The 18,943-nt window shown below is 33.7% G+C and overlaps 1 non-coding gene across 1 annotated transcript; it reads left to right on the top strand.

Annotated features, from left to right (window-relative positions):
• Positions 1-6,928: 6,928 nt before the first annotated feature.
• LOC121203871 (small nucleolar RNA R71) lies at positions 6,929-7,034 on the top strand. The gene has a single exon (XR_005898804.1). It is a non-coding gene; the product is annotated as a small nucleolar RNA R71 (small nucleolar RNA).
• Positions 7,035-18,943: the final 11,909 nt, after the last annotated feature.

Here is an 18,943-nt window from a genome sequence, read left to right as displayed (position 1 = left end):
ATCCAGTGTATCATCCAATCCAACTTTGGATGACTGCTCTCACCAATTTCCTGTCGGGTTGTCAATTTTGCTTTCCTTTGAGATGACACTGAAGTCGCCATCATCTCTTATTGGTGTTTGTTCCACTCTTTTATTTGTTTTGCCTGAAGCTTTATGTACTGCATATACAGTGTGTCTCCAATTATACTTTGGAATGCCTAGTCTTTTGCATAAAGCCATCACTAAATGTAGAAAGAAGACTCCCACTTTCTGGCTGTTGATGCACCATTACATATTTTAGTATATCCACATTCCAATGCATATATGTTTCTTCTGCAAAATAGCGTAAAGCAAAATCGCTCAAAAAGTATTGACATTAGAAACATTCAAAGTAGGAGATATTCGAGTGTATATAAATTGAATCCACAATTTTACTTCAGGAAACATTATTGCCTGATTAAAGGAGGTTGGGATATCAATGCATAGGCGACATTTCCATTCACCCCTCCATTCTCTTAGGAAGTTTATAATGTTATCCATATTTATATCTTGAAAATAATCTAAATCAGTTTCTTCTACAAAATATTTTTCATAAAATAGAGCGTTATAAATTTCACAAATAACCCAAAAGGTAATTTTTACTTCCTTCCCTTGCACTAGTATTGTTACCCATGTTTGGCCTTCTGTTGTTTTCAACTCTTGGTCCCGCAATGATGCGTAAAATTCTTGTACTATAGGAACCACAGCAGAGTCCTTTGGGATCGTACAAAAATGTTCTCATCTGTGATACCTAACCAAAGGTTGAATCACCTGACAGAGGACCACTGACAATTCAAATCCCCTCTCTTGAATAAACATTTTTCCCTGAAGTTCTACAAAATATTTTTCAATATTCGGATTCGAGAAATTAGAGGGATTCAGAACAGTCGATGGTTCTGGTTCACTAGTTCTTCTAACATTTCTTGGAGGCATATTCAATATTATTTTATGCTATAAACTAATGAAATGTCAAGTAATAACCTTAATAGAACACTGAAAATGAAAAAAAAATTGCTTAACCTCGACTTCCTTGAAATTCTTATTGCTTCTCTTTGAGCATTTGACAATCCTACACCTAAATAAAACTTGAGGAATAACAATGGTAGTTTATAAATTTAGGGTTTGGATGGAAAAAGGGTTGAAGATGGAGTGTTTAAGGGGGTTTAGTGTTTAAGAAAGGGTTAGAGTTCGGTTTAAAGTGTTTTTAAGTTAAAAGATAGAGGTTTTTAGGTTAAAAAACCAAGTAAAATAAGGGTTATGCATCCAGATTGGACGAATGGGTCAGGTCGACCCTGTAGAAAATTTCAGTGATGTCGCGACATAGGGGTTCTGTGTCACAACATCTCTGGCAGTTTGCTATTGTTGCAACATCGAGGTTCGATGTCGTGACACACTTTGAAATTTTTCAATTTTGGGTCTATTGTCTTCTGTGTCACAACACGGAGGTTCTGTTTTGCGACATCGAGATGATTTTCTCAATTATTTGATTCTAGCCTTGGTGTTGCAATATAGGGTTGCCATGTTGTGACATTGATTTTTTTTCCCTAAAATTTCAATTTCCAGAGTGTTTCGGTTCCTATAAAACGTAAATCTGATAAAAATTAGAATTTAGACTAAACAGCTAGTTAAATATACAATAATTTACATAAAATTAGATGTTAATCCAAATTTTCTGGTTTACTACTGAATTCATCTAACAGCTCCTTTGATGCATACTCAACGTCCACTATGCTCCAACCTCGAATCGTTGGTGAGGAACATTATGAAACTGCGCAAAGGGTTAAGCAAACCTTACAGCGTTACAAAGAACTTCAGGACATTATAGCTATCCTTGGGTTGGACGAATTGTCCGAAGAGGATCGCTTAACCGTATCAAGAGCGTCGGTAATGTTGCTCCAATACCCAACCAAAGGGCTACTGCAGTACCAATCAAAAAAACGGTTGTCGCTACTGGACGACGAAATGGATTTTGGAATTTATTAACATTTTCCAAAAACGGTACTGTTAATAATCCCGCGGGTACTGAAACCATTAAAAGAACACCCAATAACTTGTTAGGTACTGTACGAAGTACTTGAAATACAGGAAAGAAATACCATTCAGGTAATATTTCCAAAGGAGTTGCAAATGGATCCGCGGGTTCACCAATCATTGAAGGTTCTAGAACCGCTAAGCCCTTTTTTATCAGCTGTAACAAAAAAAGAAACTTCATAGAAGTCGAAATATGAAGAAATATATATGCCTAGATACTTTATTCTATGGATAAAGATCTAATTGATAGAGGAAGCACCATAAAGATCAATTAGAGAGGTTTTGAGCCGATACAATAAATAAGAACTGCTTATTTATGTCATGGTATGAGATAAAAATTAGGAATCGACTTATGTAATAGAGCCGATCCCCTAAGTTATTGAGCAGCGGTGTAGCATCAGATCCCAAAGACAGTAAGTCTTTTTTATGAGGAAGAAGTCTTCTTCAAGGATTCTATATAAATTTCTATATGATATGAAACTGAGATAGTTACCTTTCAGAAAAATCTAACGGACGACAGCCCCGAAATGCCTATGCTTTATTTTTCTGAAGGTGGGAGAAAAGATAAAACTTATTATTACTTTAATCAAAATTAGAGTTTGAAACTCATGTAATTAAAGCAAATTGCTTCCGCTCCAAGAACAGAAGATTGTGTTGGTTGTAAGAGATGTGAATCTGTTTGTCCAACGGATTTCTTGAGCGTTCGAGTTTATTTATGGCATGAAACAACTCGAAGTATGGGTCTAGCTTATTGATACGGTCCAGAAAACCCTAGTTGAATACATTTTGAATCCATTTGATTTTTTTACTGAAAAAACCCGTGCTCAAAAAGGTTTTTTTTTAGCACGGGTTTTTCTGGTCCAAGTGTATCTTGTCTTTACCACGAATTATTTTCCTTGGTTAACAATAATTGTATTTTTACCAATATCTGCAGGTTCTTTACTTTTCTTTCTTCCTCATAAAGGAAATAAGCTAATTAAGTGGTATACAATATGTATATGCATTCTCGAACTCCTTCTAACAACCTATGCATTTTGTTATCATTTCCGATTGGACGATCCATTAATCCAGCTGGCGGAAGATTATAAATGGATAATTTTTTTTATTTTTACTGGAGATTGGGAATAGATGGAATTTCTATAGGGCCCATTTTGCTAACAGGATTTATCACCACTTTAGCGACTTTGGCGGCTTGGCCAGTTACTCGAGATTCGCGATTATTTCATTTCCTGATGCTAGCAATGTACAGTGGTCAAATAGGATCATTTTCTTCTCGAGACCTTTTACTTTTTTTCATCATGTGGGAGTTCGAATTAATTTCCGTTTATCTACTTCTATCCATGTGGGGGGAAAGAAACGTCTGTCCTCGGCTACAAAATTTATTTTGTACACCGCAGGGGGTCCCGTTTTTCTATTAATAGGAGTTTTGGGTCTCGGTTTATACGGTTCTAATGAACCAACATTAAATTTTGAAACATTAGCTAATCAATCATATCCTGTCGCACTGGAAATAATATTCTATATTGGATTTCTTATTGCTTTTGCTGTCAAATCGCCAATTATACCCTTACATACGTGGTTACCGGATACCCATGGGGAGGCCCATTACAGTACTTGTATGCTTCTAGCCGGAATTTTATTAAAAATGGGAGCATATGGATTAGTTCGGATCAATATAGAATTATTACCCCATGCGCATTCCATATTTTCTCCCTGGTTGATAATAGTGGGTACAATGCAAATAATTTATGCAGCTTCAACATCTCTTGGTCAACGGAATTTAAAAAAAGAATAGCCTATTCCTTCGTATCTCATATGGGTTTCATAAATATAGGAATTGGTTCGATAACTGATACGGGACTCAACGGAGCTATTTTACAAATAATATCTCATGGCTTTATCGGTGCTGCACTTTTTTCTTGGCAGGAACGAGTTATGATAGAATACGTCTTGTTTATCTCGACGAAATGGGCGGAATGGCCGTTTCGATTCCCAAAATATTTACGATGTTTAGTATCTTATCCATGGCTTCTCTTGCATTACCGGGCATGAGTGGTTTTGTTGCAGAATTGATAGTCTTTTTTGGAATAATTACCAGCCAAAAATATTTTTTAATGCCAAAAATACTAATTGCTTTCGTAATGGCAATTGGAATGATATTAACTCCTATTTATTCATTATCTATGTCACGTCAAATGTTCTATGGATACAAGCTATTTAATGCTCCAAGTTCTTATTTTTTGATTCTGGACCACGAGAGTTATTTGTTTCGATCTCTATCTTTCTACCAGTAATAGGTATTGGTACTTATCCGGATTTCGTTCTCTCATTATCAGGTGAGAAAGTCGAAACTATTCTATATAATTATTTTTATAGATAGTTTTCATGAATAAAAAAAATCAAATCCTATGGTTTTTAAAATTGGTCGTTGTACAATGAAAAAGAAAAAAAGAAGTCTTTTTTCTTCTTTTAAGTTTAAGTTAAGTAAAAAGGTAAAAGCATTAAATTGAATTTTAATCAGACATCTTTGGCTTTTGTTAGAACCTTTGAATCAAGTAGTGGAGCGATTCAAAAGGTTCTTGACAGCTTACAATAAGTTTTCTTATACTTATATATAATATATACGCCGTCCTGTTTTAGTATTTGTTAGGCCTAGCCTCTTTATTCAATTCAATTAGATGTTAATTTAATGTAAATGAACCATAACTATGTAAACCTATTCCTAATAGATTGACCCCAAAATAGCATATCCAAATTATAAGAAATCCCATAGAAGCCACAAGTGCGGAATTTACACCTTCCAAATTTGTATTTGTTCGGGTATGGAAATAAATCGCGAATACGGTCCAAGTAATAAACGCCCAAGTTTCCTTGGGGTCCCAATTCCAATATGATCCCCACGCCTCATTAGCCCATACGGCTCCCGAAAGAATTCCTATGGTTAAAAGATAAACCCGAGACTAATAATACGATAACTCCAACAATCCAATTGTTGAGTCAATTGATATCTGTAATAATTTTTAGAAGAAAGAAAATAAGTGTTTAGTAAAACATTGCTTCTTTCATTCATGTATTGGATTTTCCCAAACGAAAATGAAAAATTATTGTTTTCACCAATAATCTTTGATGATTTTTCTTTTTCTTTCAGTGTTAGTCCATCGCTCGTCATGCCACTCCACCTGCATTTACTTGTCTCGTTCTTTAAACCTATTCTTTTGACCTGCAATGATTATCAAAAATATTTCCCTTGACTCAGGATAGTTAGGTTTAAGGATGGATATTTTATTATAATGCTCCCCTAACTTCCTTCCATTTTCCTCACTCTATTGGTGACCACATTTAAAAATTTTTGTTTCACCATTGATCTTCATAGTTAGTTCATTTTTCTCTAGATCGATGGTGGACCTTGATGTAGCTAGAAGAGGTTTGCCTAACACAATGGGTATCTCACAATCTTCTTCGAAGTCGAGGATCACAAATTTAGCGGGAATTATGGAATTATGCACCTTAACAAGTACATCTTCCAATACTCCCTTAGGTTGTTCTAACGATCTATCAGCTAACTTTAATGTAATCTGAATATTTTTAAGGTCCCCTAACCCAAGTTTTTCGTATATTCACAGAGGCATTAGGTTTATGCTAGCTCCTATATCATATAGAGCTTTGTTGAAATGCATATCCTCTATCTCTATAGGTATTGTGAAACTCCCTAGGTCTTTTAATTTTGGAGGAACCTATCTAGATATTAACATGCCATAGGTTGCGTCTATATTATCCTGCTCTCCAATTTTAATTTTTTCTATGCCTCAACATAATTCGTTAAGGTACATGATGTACTTCAGAACTTTTTCAATTAATTCTATCAGCGGAAAGTTAACATTTAATGATTTAAATAAATTTAGAAAACCTACAAAATCATCTTTGTCCCATATTTGTCTCTCCTTCAACTGTGACGGGAATGGTACATTTGCTATTGCAGGTTCCTTTATTAGTTCTTCCTCCAGCTTAGCTGTCAGTTCAGCTACTTCTTCCAGCTTTGGTTCGTTATCAGCTTCTGAAGGTTCTTCATGAAGATCATCAGTATTCCCCTTATTTGTCTCCTGAGTTAGGTTCTCTAGGCTACTCAACACTTTACCGGATCAGAGCGTGATTGCTTTCACATACTCCTTCCCCTCTCTCCAAGGATTATCTTCAGTATTACTAGGGATATCGGTGCCAATTTGTCTCTTGGTATCTCCCAACATACTCATTAATTGACTTATTTGATCTTCAAGCTTAATAAATATTTTTCTTGAACTTGTGCATTTAGACTGCACCTGCTTCACATCCCTCCTCATTGACTAAATTTCCCTTTCGATTCGATCCAAATGTTGACCACATACAGTATGGTCATTTGGGTTGGCCCTCACCTAAGGTTTCTACAAATAAGGAGGTTGATAGTTAGCATTTTTAACCTGATTAGAATTATTACCTTCTCCTTGATTTCCACCCCATCTCAAGTTCAGGTGATCTTTCTATCTGGGATTGTAAGTATTTGAATAGGTGTTCCCAACCCTATTCCTGATGAAATTCACATCCTCAATGGGATTATTAATATAGTGGAAGAGGGGCTTTTCTCCTCCATATATAGATGGTGCATCTATCCACTAACTATTGATATCTATCATCTTCTTGGACAACCTTCACCGTAGATGGTCTTTGACCATATGTGTAGCATTCACTTGGCTATTACCAGGATTTCATCTCCATATTCTCTATTAATTCCTACGCATCTTCTTACATTCTATTCATTAAGGCTCCTCTTACGAATCTATCCAATCTTGACCTTGCATATGCATTCAACCTATTGTACAACATTTGCAGCCGTAACCACTCAAGTAGTCTATGATGTGGGAATTTTTAAATTAGCGTCTTAAAATGCTCCCAAGCTTTATGGAAACTCTTTCCCTTTAATTTCTTAAATGTAGCAATTTCTCTTCTTAGCTAGACCATTTTGCTGATAGGGAAAAATTTCAGCAAGAATTTTCCTACAAGTTCGTCTCATGTCATAATGGACCTTGGTACTTGCGAATCAAACTAAGAAAAGACATTATCTATTAAGGAGAAGGGGAACAACCAAAGACGAATAGCGTCATTAGTGACCCCATTATATTTAAATGTGTCGTAAAGCTGACGAAACCGTTTTAAATGCTGGTTCAAATCCTTCGTGATCATGCCCCTAAATTGTAGATTGTTTTGAATCATCCAGACCATCGCTGGTTTGATTTCAAAAGCATTGGTCGTAACGGTTGGCCTCATTATACTCCCCTGAACCATATTTAGATTTAATAATGCATATTCTCTTAGAGTTCTCTTATTGCATGCCATATGTATATTAGTGGGTAGCTGTGGTGGTGGTTGTAGATCTTCAGGGTTATTATTGTTAGATTCATCGAAGAGCAGATTATCTCATGGTGGAAAATTGCCTATAGCAGGTGGTAGATTCTGCATCTTTTGTTGTTAATGTTGCTTTTGAAAATTCCTACGAATTATTCTTTCTAGATTTGTGGCTAGCTCTATAGGTGTGTTCCTCTACTACAAGTCACACATTAAACCCAAAGAGAAAAAAAATAGTAAAAGTAAGAAAACAAGATCGTAGATTTAATTTAGAAATTTCCTAATTATTCTATTAAAATGCAAAAAATAAAATCAATCTAGTAATGCTACCTCTTCGGCAATGGCACCAATAACTTGACCACCTCTGGATGTATCAACGTCCAGAGTAAAAATCCTGCACAAAATATGTTAAAAGGGCGGTATCTGCAAGTATACGGGTCTGGTTGTAATATAGTTACAACATAGTAGGTAAGTACTCTGAGGATCGCACCTAAAGGAGGCGAGCACTAAATTAATCCTAACCTAAGCACAAATAAACTAATTAGTACATTAAACAAATTATATTACACCTAAACATAAAAGTAGAGTTTTTAATAACTAAATAACTAAAATAATATAAATAGAAAAACTTGGAAGGTTTGCCATAGAAACTTAGTTAGATCTGAGCATGGGTTATTAGCTCGCTTTGGTAATCCTAATTAATTGTATCTTTGGGTTCCTTATCCAATCAACTAGTTGATACCCTATCAGGATCTTCTGATCTTCCACTAGAATAATGATTCGGGATGAACTACTTATCTATCAACCTCACAGTCCAGACCGGTTCAGGGCTAAGGTGTTCACGGATAGGCAATACCAATTTTGGGTTAATTCCCACCTGAATGACTTCCTAGGGTCGTCAAGCCTATGTTCTTCCTCTCTTAATAACTTATTTGTTGAGAGAACCTTACAAAATAGTAAATTAATCATACCGCTACTTACTAATCCTCATAAGAGGATTAATTCTTCATGGACCTCATACACATGATAAACTTGATATATAAAATAGACATGAATAACGAATTAAGAGAATAAGGTTTAGGAGAAACCTGAATTGTATTAAAGATAATGTTGAATCCACACAGAGTTTGATTAAGTTCCACATATTAGATCTCCCCATGAAAACAAAAAACAAAAGTAGAAATAAACCTAAAACCTAAGAAAAGAGAAAACTAAAGAATAAAACTATGAAAAATTTTATACAATACGAAAAGTTGTTCATAACATGTGTTAAATGTGTCTATTTATAGACTTAGATTGCTCATCGTCCTTAAACCTAGGTCAGCTATCACTCTCATGCTTAATGTTTGATTGTGCAGGCCAAAACACCCCTGACTAGTGATTATTTCTCGTACAGTGTAGATGTCGCGACATACTAGGTTATCTTTCGCGACATTGAAGGCAATATGCTCATTCTTCAGGGTATCTTCAGGGGTGTGTCATGGCATCCTCAGGCTATGTCGTGATACAGAAGGCAATCTTGAAATTCTTCTATTTTGCTCCCTATGTTACAACATCCAACTTTCCGTGTTGCAACATATTAACCAATATTGAGTTAGCACACCTTCTAATGTTATCTTGCATACTCCCAAAGCATATTAGCTTACCCTTAGGCCCATTCAGCCCCTAAGGTCAATAAAAGGCTCAAATTACACATTTTATTGAATCTAAATAAAGTAACAAAAACTTAACTAAAACCTAACTAAAGTGTTTGTATTCAAGCTCCTCAAATGCCAAAACTTATTTAATCTACAACACTAAATTATGACAGATCAATGGATAGAGATTGAAATGATATTTAGGAGGCACTTTCGAATCCAAAGTTGAGAAATAAGCCTTAGAATGTAGAGTTATATGAAAAATGTAAAGTAAGCATGAGAAATTGAGGAGCACTGGAATCGGACACTAGAAAACTCCAATAACATCACTTAGATCAACCCATTAGAAGTAAATTAAGTTGTACATATTATAAATTATTATTCTGTAGTTAAATTTTAGAATTTCATTGTTAAATTGTATGTTAGAAGTAGGAAAGAAAACAAGTTTCTGGGAGCAATGAGAGAGATTGAAGCCAATACAAGATAAGAACGGATGATTGAAGGATATCGGCAAAACTCAAAAGGAGTGGAAACAAGTTCATGTCGCAACACACCAAAGCTATGGTGCAACACAGTCGTTTCAAAAGTAAAGCCCTAGAAATCAATATAATGGCGCGACATAGGACCTCTATGTCATGATACGACCATCTTGCAGCCAATATGGGAAATTTTAGTTGTTGTGTCGCACCATGCACATGCAATAGCACGACACACCGATGTTTTTCAATATGGCTTGACCTATCATTCGGTTAAAAACCTATTAGAAGTTATATTTATACACACCGACCCTAACCCTAAATATACACTTTTCAAATGCCCTAGAAGAGTAAAAAATTCCCTTCATCTCGAATTTTGTTTCAATCTTTCACACCCCCAATCCTCAAATCCTATAAATAACCTATCCCTCTTTCTCCTCTTCCTTAAATCATTGTCTACTCGTCTTCTATTATACTCCATATCTATTGAGGAGTGATCTTCATCAGTAATAACCTGAGATTTCGTAATCTAACTCTGTTTTTTATTAATTTTAACTATTTGGATTGTTGTTATTTTGTTGTGATGGCATCAAGGAAACAACAACGCACCACCGAGGCACCGATCAACTTCAATGTCAATCGCTTCATTAATCCAGAAGTGGAGAGGTCGTATCTCCAAATGAGTAATTGATCATTCATTCAAAAACATGGATTTGACCCTACCATGTCTGCCTACAACAAGATTTGGGATTTGGTACGACATCACCGTTGCAATAACTTTTGTACAACCCAATAGAACTAGCGATCGACGCAATAGTTTATGAATTCTATGCTGCCCTAAAAGATCAAAAAAATCGTAGACAACAAGGTGAGACGATTACCCATATCACTATTCAAGGGAAAGAGGTGTTGATTGCACTGCACGAATTATGTAAATTTTATGATGCCCTATATTATTCCCACGATTATTTAGAAAATATAGATTTATTTACATTTGAGAACTAGATATTGAGGGAATTATTAATTATTTAATGGAGGATCATGACGAGTGATAAACCATAATTCATACATATTTTTATCCCATGCTTAGAACATTTTACTGATGATTTTTCCTTAAAATTGGTGAATTCGATGTTCCTAATGTCTTAATTTCATGTTTTATACTTAGGTGAGCATAGGAGAGTGAAAGGAACGAAAAACGGGCCAAAAACAAAGAAAATGGGCCAATATACAAAACCAACACGGCCTAGACCTCCTTACGCGGCAGACCACACGGCATTGTCAATTTGGAAGAATTGAAGCACGATTCACACGGGTGGACCACATGTCCGTGCCTATTTAACAGGCTTGACCACGACCTTAAGCAATCGCACACAGGCGTGTCCCTACTGAGCCCAAGTTTAGTCCAATTCAGAAAAGGCCAATTTTGAGGGTTCTTAGGCATTCCAATGCCTATAATAAATACACCCTAGAGGAGGAGGAGAAGGGGCACAGAGGAGGAAGCAGGGAACTGCTCAAGAAAAGCCGATTAATCCATCTCAGAAGCCGGATTCATCATAAAGACTGAAGATCTCCCCTCAATTTCCCTTCAGGAGTTTTGGGTTTTTCTTTATGTTTTGTATTCATTATTCTTTTGAGATGTTTACCTTTTTAGTTATGAACTAAAACCCCTAAATACCTAAGAGGAATGAAACCTAAGACAGATCTTGTTATTATTATCTGAATTGTCTGATAAATATTTGACTTGTTCTTAATTATGTGTTCTTAATTCTTGTTTTGATATTCCAGGATATTGATTCAATTTAAGCTCTTATTCAGAGGAGGAATAGACCCTGTCTAAGAGTACATTGTCATAATTAAGTGGAGTTGATTGCACACCTAGAGATAGGGTGACAAGATTTTGCCGGATTAGGGTGAAACCTAATAAGGGGATCCATAGATCGAGTTAATGCAACTCTAGGGAGTTAATTAGAAAGAGATTCAATTATTTAACCTAGGGTTAGACATTGTTAGTCTCGACAGGGATAATAATATAACTTCGGGATTTTTACGGATCAAGTCAAATGAATAAATCGTACAATTCAGAGTCAAATAACAAGTGAAGTCTAAGTGGATTTTTCCTTAGGTATTGTCTTAATTCAATCGTTCTTCCAAAAGTAATTCCCCAATTCTATTTTCTGTGAATTATTAGTTTAGTTAATTAGTTAGTTAAAACAAACCCCATTATTCTTAGGCTAGATAATAAAAAGACAGTCATTACTAGTACTTTTAGTTCTTTTGGGTTCGACAATCCGGTATTGCTAAAGCTATACTACTGTTCGATAGGTACACTTGCCTTCATCGTGATAATAGTTGGTTTCAAGTGGACTCACAATACCAGCACCGAGGTGCCCTTAAATTCAACACAACCATCATGTTTTAGTTGGCAAAAATGTGGATGCAATTTATTTGCACCCGCTTAGCACTTACACAAAATGCTTCTGACGTCACTGGATATAAAGTGGTTATGCTTTATTCAATTTTATAGAAAGACCAGATTTGCATTGGCCATTGGATCTATGAAGAAATGCTGAAGTTCATACGAAGTCACAATTCCATACTTGATCGCAGCCCTATGTAGATGAGCGAAAGTTCTCATGTCTCCTGTCAAACCATTCACATGACTGACGAGGAGAACATGTACAACCTGTTCGTTGAACCCCAAAGAAAGCAAAATCAGGAAGTCAAACAGTGAACAAAGCATAAGAGGGATACCCAAAGGCCTGGTAAAAGGAAGACTAAAGCACAGATGTCATAGATGACGGGATTGATAGACATGTCAATTTTCAAATGGAAAACATGTTAGATGCAAGACATAGGCGATATTCTGAGTTGCCTTGTGCAAAAAATGGATAGACAACACCAACACCAACACCACTACCAGACATGTTCATGAGATTTCCATCGTCGGGCTAGAAAGAAGATGATAAGTAGGAGACAGAGCTTGATACTGACTAGTTCTAAACAACTTTTATTTCTTTTTAATTTGGACAATTTACTCTTTTTTATCTGGGATAATTGTTATTTTTTATTTTGAGTTTTATTATTTAGAATTTTGGTATTATATATATTTCATTTAGTTTTTCTTAGTAGGAACCCAATTTTTTTACAATACTACAAATTCGAGCCAACACCACAAGGAAGAGTTAGTCCCACCAATTTCGTTGCACGAATCACTTCATTTGAGTAATCTCTTTCTTTTATATTTTGTTGCACATTAAGGACAATGTGCCGAATAAAGTGTGGGGGTGACAAAACATTTTTAAATTTTGTTTTCTTAGTTTTAGTAGTTTTTAAAATTTTTATTTTACTTGTTTTTTATTTGCTTGAGCTTGCAGAGATACAAGTGATTGGTTAGGAGCATGTTAATAGGATTTTGTGAATAAATTATAATTTTAGTTTGATAATAATTTATTCTAAATTTCTAGTTTTGGACTACTTAGTTCAATTTAGTTTGATAATAATTGCAGAAATACAAGTAATTGGGTTGGAGCATGTTAATAGGATTTTGTGAATAAATTATAAATTTAGTTTGATAATAAATTATTTTAAATTTTTAATTTTATACTACTTAGTTCAATTTATTACATTGTAAATAGATTTAAGATGTTAAGTATACCACATGATAAATAGGTATATAAATAGCATGCATTCTTAATTGATTTATAGGTTGTAGAAATTGATAGACTTGGCCGATTTAATCTATGAATAGAATTATTTAGGGATGACCTAAGGCATTGTTTGGTAGACAATTTTTCTAGCCAAAAAGTTAACCCGCAAATATTTTCCCTAGTACCTATTTTAAGCCTTAATCCATTTTCTTGATGAACCAAAAATAAAGCAAAAAAGTGTTTTTAAATAGGTTGTACAACTAACAAAGAAAAACAAAAATATGCGAAACTAAATCCTAAAATCTTGGAAAGCATATAAACTTAAATCAAATACTAACTACTGCCTATAAACCAGGTCATAATAAACTACTGCACATATCTAACAAATCCTCCCTTAAACTAATATTAAATTCTAATATCAGTTTAAACTATGAACTTTTTGCCTTGCTAACTCCAAGAATTTGTCGCAACTTCTGAAATGCTTTAATTTTAAGAGCCATCGTAAATATGTCTACGATTTGATCCTCACTCCTACAATAGACCATATGAATATCTTCATTATTCACATGATCTCTCCAGAAGTGATATCATACATCAATATGTTTACTTCTCCCATACAAAATAGGATTCTTGGAGAACTTTGTGGTTGAATTATTGTCACAGTAAATAAGAGTAGGCCCTTTTTGTTTGAAATGAACTTCTTGAAGAAGCTTTCTCAGCCAAATGGCTTGACAGACACATGCTGATACAGCTACAAGTTTTGCTTCAGTTGTTGACAAAGTGACAATTGGTTGTTTTTGTGATGACCATGAAATAGATCCTAGCCCCATCTTAAAGACATAACCAGATGTACTTTTCCTATCATCTTGGTCTCTTGCATAGTCATTATATGTAAACCCAATCAAATCTGATTTTTCTCCTCTTTTGTACAGAATTTAATAGTCAGTTGTACCTTGCAAAAATCTAAGGATTCTTTTTGCTGCTTGGAGATGCATTTCCTTTGGACATTCTATGAATCTACAAATAAGACTTACAACATACATTATATTTGGCCTTGTCGTAGTAAGATACATCAAGCTTCTAACAATTTTCTTGTACAAAGTGCCGTCAACATATTTTCCATTTTCATCTTTTACCAACTTTAAACTTGTCTTTGCTTGTGTATAAATTGGATTGCAGTCTGCCATTTGAAACCTCTTTAGAATATCTTTCACATACCTCCTTTGAGCATAAAAATATCTGCATCTGATTGAACAACCTCTATACCCAAGAAATAATGCATTCTTCCAAGATCAGACACGTCAAATTCAGCCATCATTGATTTTTTAAACTTTTCAAACATAGTTTGATCATTCCCAGTAAACAAAAAATCATCAATATATAGGCAGACCATCAACATTTTCCTATCATTTTCCATTTTTTCAAAATAATGTATACTCATAAGGACATTTTTGAAAATCATCTTTGAGAAAATAGGCCTCAATACGACTATACGAAGCTCGAGGGGCTTGTTTAAGTCCGTACAAAGCCTTTTTTAACTTATACACTTTATGCTCTTCCCCATTCTTAATATAGCCAGGAGGTTGTTTAACAAATACCAACTCATTCAACTCTCCATGCAAGAATGCCAACTTGACATTTAGTTGAAAAATTGGCCAAGAATTTTCAGCAGCCAAAGCGATCACCAACCTGATCATGTTATGCCTAGCAATTGGAGTGAATACCTCTTTGTAATCGATGCCAAGCTCCTGGCTATAGCCTTTCGCTACCAAGCTTGCTTTGCACTTGTCAATTTCACCATTCTCCTTCAATTTTGTCTTATAGACCCACTTCACATTAATATTTTTATGTCCTCTTGGAAGCTCAACTAAGCTCAAGTAAAACCAAAAGTTACAGGATCACAATATGTAAAAACAGAAAAATATGTAAGTGGGTCTTCGAATTAGTTGATCCTTGTCACTTCATAGTCCATCATCCATGTGGGTTTTCTTCTTAGACATGGTGATGTTGGTTTTGTTGCAACTTTAGGTGAGCTTTGAATTATTGCTTGCTCATGAGGTGGCTACAAATTATCCTTAACTTGCAACTCTAAACCTTTTCCATCAAAATCTACTGCAATATTCTGTTGAACTTCTATTGTATCCCAATCCTAGAAATTTTCTTCATCAAAAATTATGTCTCGACTAATGACAATGTTATTAGTGATAAGATTATACAATTTGAAAGCTTTAGAACAAACGCTATCACCAAGAAAGATTCATTTTTCTCCTTTGTCTTCCAACTTCTTTCTTTTCTGATCAGGAATATGAGCATAAGCAATACACCCAAAAATTTTGAAATGTCTAACATTAGGCCTTCTTTCGCTCCATGCCTCTTTCGGTGTCATATTTTGAACGACAAAATTTGGAGTCCCATTTAGAATATGAATGCTCTAGTTGATAGCTTTTGGCCAAAACGTCTTTGGAACTCTGCCCCTTTGCAATAAACTTCGCACTATGTTAAAGATCATTCGATTCTTTCTACTAGATATGCCATTCTACTGCAGTGTGTAGGCTACTGTTAATTTCCTTTTAATACTTTACTATTCACAAAAATTTGTGAATTCATGCGAATTATATTCTCCTCCACGATCATTCCGCATTACTTGTATCGGATGTCCTACTTCTTTCTCAACTATTGCTTTATAGGTTTTGAAAGTTGCTAAAGCTTCAGACTTTTTCTGCAAGAAGTAAACTAATGTTTTTCTACTCAAGTCATCAATGAAGGTGATATGATATTGTTTACCTCGACTAGAAATGAGATTAATTGGACGAAATATCAAAGTGCATTATCTCCAATGGTTTTCCTGTTCTCTTAGATTTCTAGTTTGAAAATGGTTCTCAATGTTGCTTACTGAGAACACATTCCTCACATACATATGCAAGACCAGAAAGATGTGGGAGACAAGCTACCATTTTCTTTCGTTGAAGCGTTTGTAAGCCTCCAAAACTAACATAACCATAACAAAAATGCCACAACTGCACTTGATCGGTCGAACTTATTACATAAGATGATTGAGTAGAATGATTGAGATAGAGAGAAAACATTTGATTAGCCATCATAGTAACTTAAGCGATTAATCCTAATTTGTCATCTAGGACTCAGCACACCCCATTCTTGATTATGATCTCATAACCCTTCTCTTGTAGCTAGCCAATACAACAAGACAATACAGCATTGAATAAACTAGAAAACTAAACTTTGGTGTTAATAAGCGGAGAATTTTTTCGCTACAACCACATCCTCTGTTCTCTCCCCAAATGTTCTCATCTTGCTGATAATGGCCACCGTTCTTAAGAAGAAGTTAGAGACGGACTCCCCAAATTTCATCTGATGAATTTCAAACTCTGAGCAAAATGCTTGAAGTAGTTGCCTCCTTACTCTAGTTGATCATTGGAATTTCTTTTCCATCGAATCCCAAATTTCCTTTGATGTATCTTTGCAAAGGATGGTTTCCAAGGCTAAACGGCCAATCACTTGGAAAAGATATTTCTTCGCCTTAAGATCCTTCAATTTCAAAGTGTCAATTTCTATTTTCTGTGCATTCGTTGCTGCTGTGCCCTCAACCAGCTCTAATATTCCTACAGAAACAACTTGCCAGTACTCCTTAAATTTGAGAAAATTTTCTATCAACATACTCCAATGATCATAGTGACCATCGAAGCAGGGAATCGTTGGTTGTACAAAATTATCAGAGACCATTTTTTTAAACTATCATTCACATTTTTTTTACATAGCTTTGATAACACTGTTACTGTTAAGTGAGCAGCAAATATAACAGCAGATGGAAGAGAGAGTGTGTGGGAGGAAATCAACTTATTTATCCAATAAGCAAAAAACCTTTTTAAATAGGCTATACAGCTAATAAAGAAAAATAGAAATATGCAAAATTAACTCATATAATCTTGGAAAGTATATCAACTTAAATCAAATACTAACAACTGCCTGTAGACCAGGTCATAATAAACTAGTTCAAATCTCTAACAATAACTTTTTATTTGTAGTTTATATTTGTTGGGTTGAATAATAAAAATCGAAAGATAAGGCTTAGATTTTGGAAGTTGAGTTGTGGGTGAACTAGTTGATAAGATGAATATGAAGAAGATGAAGGAAAGAGAGGGAGAGATTTAATTTTTATTTTAGTTTAATTTAATTTTTATTTAATATTAATTTTAAATGTTCTTATTTGATTGAAAATGTTGCATATCATAATTTGATTGATTCAAGGTTTTTTTATGAGAGTTAATAGTTAGACTAAAAGTGGCAACAGTATCATAGTTTAAGTATCACTTTTGACAAAAAAAATTTATGTACCGACTTGAGAAAAATGATATAATTTAAGTACCAATTGATGGATTAAGAAAAATAAAAATAAAATACATAATAAAAAAGATATATTTTTAAAATTTAAAAAATAAATATCAAATTAAAAATATATATATCAATGATATTATTTTATTTTTCAAATCCTGCATATTTTTTAATCACAATTAATTATTTCTTTTATATTTTTTTAAATTTTTATTTTCTACTTCAAGTTATATATCAAAAGAAAAGGATATTTTTTATGCGAAAAAGATTATTTATTAAACATAAAAAAATAGTAGATGGAGTAACTTCTTCAAAGAGTTTTCTTTTGTTAATTCTTTTGATCCAAATTCTTTTGTTACTTAAACGAATACTAGAAAATATTAATATTTTATTTAGAATTTAAATTTTTTTTAATATGGTATTTGTGTTGTTATTTTTGTCTAATGTTATTTATATTTAACAAAAATTATATATTTTGGTACATAAGTATAATAATGTTAATTTTTTTTGTGTGTGTATTTAAGTCAGGTTTTAGGGTTAATTTGATGAAAGTTAATTATTAATGTTATTATATTTGTATTTGCATGATTTTGTTAGTAGAATAAATTTAGCATTAATTGTGAATCTGTTTAATTTTGTATTTAATTTGTTAAATACAGTTTGATGGAAGTGTTTTAATTCTGGTTTTATGATTGATTTGATAAAAATTAATTGCTAACAATACTAGCTAATTATGAATTTTATCAAATATAGTCCAACACATAAATCAAAAATTAAAAACTTAACAGAGTTAGCTTCAAGTACCAAAGCATATAACTTTTGTTAAATATAGATACTACGTTGGATTAAAAAATAACATAAGTAGCACATAAAAAAAGTGTTAAACTTAAGTACCAAATTATGTATTAAATTATTTATATATTCAATTTGTATTGTAGTGTTTAAATAAATTTTTTTTGACATTTTTTAATCAAATTGATGTTTTCAGTAGAAAGAATATTTATTATTAGTATAAATTGAAAAATAGAGTAGTTTGAAAATCGCGGGCAAGGTCCAGACATTGGCCCGGCTTACATTCCGCCTCAGGACGTCTGTATAAAGTTAATTGATTTAAATGTAATTAATTGGTCCAAATTTTCAATTCAATTAAATACCACACCTTTAGAGGAATTAAAGAGCGGCCTAACTCACTATTAACACTCAAACAACTTGACTTGTAAAACTTCACAAGTTGAGATTTATTATAGTATATAATAGAAAATTATGGATTTGTCGGATTTAAAATTATTTTAATAAATTCATTACAATGTATTTAATTATTTATCATGTATTTATATTTCTAAATAATTTTTGTAATTCAAATTTAAGTTCTACACTCAACACTCATAAATCTCGAAGTTTAATA

Source organism: Gossypium hirsutum, chromosome A07 (genome assembly GCF_007990345.1).
Source record: "Gossypium hirsutum isolate 1008001.06 chromosome A07, Gossypium_hirsutum_v2.1, whole genome shotgun sequence".
Taxonomy (NCBI): Eukaryota; Viridiplantae; Streptophyta; class Magnoliopsida; order Malvales; family Malvaceae; genus Gossypium; species Gossypium hirsutum.
Note: the sequence above shows the minus strand (reverse complement) of the source record. Positions and strands in the feature narration are given on the sequence as shown.